We start from the raw sequence: 6495 nt of genomic DNA on the forward strand, positions 1-6495 counted from the left end.
GTGAACCTTTTCAGATTGTGACTCAGCTTTGCTAAAGTCCCCAATTAGAGGTGTCCAGGGTTCTTAAGCACACTCTTATTTGCCTTGGATCACAACTCTTTATTTCTTTCTATTTTTTTCGATTTTTCTCTCCTTTTTTTTCGATTTTTTTGTCTTTTTCTTTTTTTTTTGAATAAAAATGCTCTCTTTTTTTTTTTGCTTCAAGAATCATTTTGATGATTTTTCAGATCCTCAGTAACATGTCTCCTTTTTCATCATTCTTTCAAGAGCCAACATTCATGAACCACAAATTCAAGATACATATGCACTGTTTAAGCATACATTCAGAGAACAAAAATATTGCCACCACATCAAAATAATTAAACTGTTATAAAATTCAAAATTCATGCAATTCTTTTTCTTTTTCAATTAAGCACATTTTTATTCAAGAAAGGTGATGGATTCATAGGACATTCATAACTTTAAGGCATAGACACTAAGACACTAATGATCACAAGACACAAACATGGATAAACATAAGCATAAAATTTCGAAAAAAAAAACAGAAGAATAAAGAACAAGGAAATCAAAGAACGGGTCCACCTTAGTGATGGCGGCTCTTTCTTCCTCTTGAAGATCCTATGGAGTACTTGAGCTCCTCAATGTCGCTTCCTTGTCTTTGTTGCTCCTCCCTCATGATTCTTTGATCTTCTCTAATCTCATGAAGGATGATGGAGTGTTCTTGATGCTCTACCCTTAGTTGTCCCATGTTGGAACTCAACTCTCCTAGGGAGGTATTTAATTGCTCCCAATAGTTTTGTGGAGGAAGGTGCATCCCTTGAAGAATCTCAGGGATCTCATGATGAGTGGGATCTCTTGTGTGCTCCATCCTCTTCTTAGTGATGGGCTTGTCCTCCTCAATGGGGGTGTCTCCCTCTATGTCAACTCCCACTGAATAACAGAGGTGACAAATGAGATGAGGAAAGGCTAACCTTGCCAAGGTAGAGGACTTGTCCGCCACCTTATAGAGTTCTTGGGCTATAACCTCATGAACCTCTATTTCTTCTCCAATCATGATGCTATGGATCATGATAGCCCGGTCTATGGTAACTTCGGACCGGTTGCTAGTGGGAATGATTGAGCGTTGTATAAACTCTAACCATCCTCTAGCCACGGGTTTGAGGTCATGCCTTCTCAATTGAACCGGCTTTCCTCTTGAATCTCTCTTCCATTGGGCGCCCTCTTCACATATGACTGTGAGGACTTGGTCCAACCTTTGATCAAAGTTGACCCTTCTAGTGTAAGGATGTTCATCTCCTTGCATCATAGGCAAGGTGAACGCCACCCTCACACTCTCCGGACTAAAATCCAAGTATTTCCCCCGAACCATAGTAAGATAATTCTTGGGATTCGGGTTCACACTTTAGTCATGGTTCTTGGTGATCCATGCATTGGCATAGAACTCTTGAACCATCAAGATTCCGACTTGTTGAATGGGGTTGGTAAGAACTTCCCAACCTCTTTTTCGGATCTCATGTCGGATCTCCGGATATTCACCCTTTTTGAGTGAAAAAGGGACCTCGGGGATCACCTTCTTCAAGGCCACAACTTCATAGAAATGGTCTTGATGCACCCTTGAGATGAATCTCTCCATCTCCCATGACTCGGAGGTGGAAGCCTTTGCCTTCCCTTTCCTCTTTCTAGAGGTTTCTCCGCCTTGGATGCCATAAATGGTTATGGAAAAACTAAAAGCAATGCTTTTACCACACCAAACTTAAAATGTTTGCTCGTCCTCGAGCAAAAGAAGAAAGAAGAGAGTAGAAGAAGAAGAAATGAGGAGAAAGGGAATGGCTATGTGTTCGGCCAAAAGGGAGAAGAAGTAGTGTTTAAGGTGTGTGAAAATGAAGGAGTGAAGAAGGGTTTATATAGGAGAGGGGGAGAGAAAGGTTCGGCCATTTGAGGGTGGGATTGGGTGGGAAAGTGGTTTGAATTTGAATGGTGAGGTAGGTGGGGTTTTATGAAGGATGGATGTGAGTGGTGAAGAGAAATATGGGATTGGATAGGTGAGGGGTTTTTGGGGAAGAGGTTTGGAGGTGATTGGTGAAGAAGAGAGAGAGTGGTAGGGTAGGTGGGGATCCTGTGGGGTCCACAGATCCTGAGGTGTCAAGGAAAAGTCATCCCTGCACCAAATGGCACTCAAAAACACGTTTTGAGCCAATTCTGGCGTTAAACACCGGGCTGGTGCCCATTTCTGGCGTTTAACGCCAGCATCTTGCCCCTTTCTGGCGTTTAACGCCAGTCTGGTGCCCCTTTCTGGCGTTAAACGCCCAGAATGGTGCCAGACTGGGCGTTAAACGCCCAACTGCTAGCCTCACTGGCGTTTAAACGCCAGTGAGTTCTTCCTCCAGGGTGTGCTATTTTTCTTCCTGTTTTTCATTCTGTTTTTGCTTTTTTCATTGTTTTTGTGACTTCTTATGATCATCAACCTACAAAAAAGATAAAATAACAAAGAAAATAGTTGATTATAAAACATTGGGTTGCCTCCCAACAAGCGCTTCTTTAATGTCATTAGCTTGACAGAGGACTCTCATGGAGCCTCACAGATACTCAGAACCGTGTTGGAACCTCCCAACACCAAACTTAGAGTTTGAATGTGGGGGTTCAACACCAAACTTAGAGTTTGGCTGTGGCCTCCCAACACCAAACTTAGAATTTGACAGTGGGGGCTCTGTTTGGCTCTGTTTGGAGAGAAGCTCTTCATGCTTCCTCTCCATGATGACAGAGGGATATCCTTGGGCCTTAAACACCAAGGATTCTTCATTCACTTGAATGATCAACTCTCCTCTATCAACATCAATCACAGCCCTTACTGTGGCTAGGAAAGGTCTGCCAAGGATGATGGATTCATCCATGCACTTCCCAGTCTCTAGGACTATGAAATCAGTAGGGATGTAATGGTTTTCAACTTTAACCAGAACACCCTCTACAAGTCCATGGGCTTGTTTTCTTGAGTTGTCTGCCATCTCAAGTGAGATTTTTGCAGCTTGCACCTCAGAGATCCCTAACTTCTCCATTACAGAGAGGGGCATGAGGTTTACACTTGACCCTAAGTCACACAAGGCCTTCTTGAAGGTCATGGTGCCTATGGTACAAGGTAATGAAAACTTCCCAGGGTCCTGTCTCTTTTGAGGCAGTTTCTGCCTAGACAAGTCATCTAGTTCTTTGGTGAGCAAAGGGGGTTCATCCTCCCAAGTCTCATTTCCAAATAACTTGTCATTTAGCTTCATGATTGCTCCAAGGTATTTAGCAACTTGCTCTTCAGTGACATACTCATCCTCTTCAGAGGAAGAATACTCATCAGAGCTCATGAATGGCAGGAGTAAGTCCAATGGAATCTCTATGGTCTCAGTTTGAGCCTCAGATTCCCATGGTTCCTCATTGGGGAACTCATTGGAGGTCAGTGGGCGCCCAGTGAGGTCTTCCTCAGTGGCGTTCACTGCCTCTTCTTCCTCCCAGAATTCGGCCATGTTGATGGCCTTGCACTCTCCTTTTGGATTTTCTTCAGTATTGCTTGGGAGAGTACTAGGAGGGAGTTCAGTAATTTTCTTGCTCAGCTGACCCACTTGTCCTTCCAAATTTCTGATGGAGGACCTTGTTTCAGTCATGAAACTTTGAGTGGTTTTGATCAGATCAGAGACCATGGTTGCTAAGTCAGAGGTATTCTGCTTAGAGCTCTCTGTCTGTTGCTGAGAAGATGATGGAAAAGGTTTGCTGTTGCTAAACCTATTTCTTCCACCATTATTGTTATTGAAACCTTGTTGAGGTCTCTGTTGATCCTTCCATGAAAGATTTGGATGATTCCTCCATGAAGGATTGTAGGTGTTTCCATAGGGTTCTCCCATGTAATTCACCTCTTCCATTGAAGGGTTCTCAGGATCATAAGCTTCTTCCTCAGATGAAGCTTCCTTAGTACTGCTTGGTGCATTTTGCATTCCAGACAGACTTTGAGAAATCATATTGACTTGTTGGGTCAATATTTTATTCTGAGCCAATATGGCATTCAGAGTGTCAATCTCAAGAACTCCTTTCTTCTGACTAGTCCCATTGTTCACAGGATTTCTTTCAGAAGTGTACATGAATTGGTTATTTGCAACCATTTCAATCAGTTCCTGAGCCTCTGCAGGCCTCTTCTTCAGATGAAGAGATCCTCCAGAAGAGCTATCCAAAGACATCTTGGACAGTTTAGAGAGACCATCATAGAAAATACCTATGATGCTCCATTCAGAAAGCATATTAGTGGGACACTTTCTGATCAATTGTTTGTATCTTTCCCAAGCTTCATAGAGGGATTCTCCTTCCTTCTGTCTGAAGGTTTGGACTTCCACTCTAAGCTTACTCAATTTTTGAGGTGGAAAGAACTTTGCCAAGAAGGCATTGACTAGCTTTTCCCAAGAGTCCAGGCCTTCTTTAGGTTGAGAGTCCAACCATGTTCTAGCTCTGTCTCTTACAGCAAAAGGGAATAGCATCAGTCTGTAGACCTCAGGGTCAACCCCATTAGTCTTGACTGTGTCACAGATTTGCAAGAACTCAGCTAAACACTGATGAGGATCTTCCAATGGAAGTCCATGGAACTTGCAATTCTGTTGCATTAGAGAAACTAATTGAGGCTTAAGCTCAAAGTTTTTTGCTCCAATGGCAGGGATAGAGATGCTTCTCCCATAGAAGTCGGGAGTAGGTGCAGTAAAGTCACCCAGCACCTTCCTTGCATTGTTGGCATTGTTGTTGTTTTCGGCTGCCATGAGTTCTTCTTCCTTGAAGAATTCGTTCAGGTGCTCTAAAGAGAGTTGTGCTTTGGCTTCTCTTAGCTTTCTCTTCAAGGTCCTTTCAGGTTCAGGATCAGCCTCAACAAGAATGCCTTTGTCCTTGCTCCTGCTCATAAGAAAGAGAAGGGAACAAGAAAATGTGGAATCCTCTATGTCACAGTATAGAGATTCCTTTAGGTGTCAGAGGAAAAGAAGAGTAGAAGACAGAAGTGGAAAATTCGAACTTAACAAAGGAGATGGAGTTCGAATTTTGCATTAAGGGATAGTGTTAGTCCATAAATAGAAGGATGTGAGAAGGAGGGAAGTAATTTTCGAAAATTAAGTGAAAAAAATTTTGAAAACATTTTTGAAAAACATTACTTAATTTTCGAAAATGAAAATGGAAAAGAAATCAAGTGATTTTTGAAAAAGATTTTGAAATTAGAAATCAAAAAGATTTGATTGAAAACTATTTTGAAAAAGATGTGGTTAAGAAGATATGATTGATTAAAAAAAATGTGATTGAGAAGATATGATTTGAAAAACATTTTTAAAAAGATTTGATTTGAAAATTAAAAAAAAAAACTTAACTAACAAGAAAAGATATGATTCAAACATTAAACCTTTCTCAACAGAAAAGGTAACATACTTGAAATGTTGAATCAAATCATTGATTGATAGTAAGTATCTTAAAAAATGGAAAGAAATTGGTTTTGAAGAAGATTTGATTGGAAAATTGATTTGAAAAAGATTTGATTTTGAAAACTTAGAAAAAATTTGATTTGAAAACAAAATCTTCCCTTCTAGCCATCCTGGCGTTAAACGCCCAGAATGGTATCCATTCTGGCGTTTAACGCCCAAAATGCTACCCTTTTGGGCGTTAAACGCCCAACCAGGTACCCTGGCTGGCGTTTAAACGCCAGTCTGTCCTTCTTCACTGGGCGTTTTGAACGCCCAGCTTTTTCTGTGCAATTCCTCTGCTGTATGTTCTGAATCTTCAATTCTCTGTATTATTGACTTGAAAAGACACAAATTAAAAATATTTTTGGATTTTTAATAATAAGGACAAACCAAAATGCAACAAGAATCAAATAACAATGCATGCAAGACACCAAACTTAGCAGTTTGTATACTACTGACACTAACAAAATGAAAATGCATATGAGACACACAAAACAATCAAGTCAATTGAATTCAAAGATCAGAGCAAGTAAATCATCAAGAACATCTTGAAGATCACCAAGATACATGAATGAATACATGCAATTGACACCAAACTTATGATGAGACACTAGACTCAAACAAGAAATATTTTTGGATTTTATGATTTTTTTAAATTTTTTTGTGTTTTTCGAAAATTAAGTGGAAAAAGATATCAAAATTCTTAATGAGAATTCCAGGAATCAGTGCAATGCTAGTCTAAGACTCCGGTCCAGAAATTAGACATGGCTTCACAGCCAGCCAAGCCTTCAAAGAAAGCTTCAGTCCAAAACACTAGACATGGCCAGAGGCCAGCCAAGCCTTAGCAGATCATTGCTCCAAAAGCAAGATTGATAAAAATCAACAAGATTTTGTGGTGATAAGTTGAAACCTCGGTCCAATGAAATTAGACATGGCTTCTCAGCCGGCCAGATTTCAACAAATCATCATGAAACTCTAGAACTCATCTTCAAGAATTTCGAAAAAAAAAATAAATACCTAATCTAAGCAACAA

The 6495-nt window shown here is 40.5% G+C and overlaps 1 non-coding gene across 1 annotated transcript; it reads left to right on the forward strand.

The window, feature by feature from the left end:
• The first annotated feature begins 4265 nt into the window (after positions 1 to 4265).
• On the forward strand, positions 4266 to 4373 carry LOC112718719 (small nucleolar RNA R71). Its single transcript, XR_003161046.1, has one exon. It is a non-coding gene; the product is annotated as a small nucleolar RNA R71 (small nucleolar RNA).
• The last annotated feature ends 2122 nt before the right edge of the window (positions 4374 to 6495 follow it).

Source organism: Arachis hypogaea, chromosome 10, assembly GCF_003086295.3.
Source record: "Arachis hypogaea cultivar Tifrunner chromosome 10, arahy.Tifrunner.gnm2.J5K5, whole genome shotgun sequence".
Taxonomy (NCBI): Eukaryota; Viridiplantae; Streptophyta; class Magnoliopsida; order Fabales; family Fabaceae; genus Arachis; species Arachis hypogaea.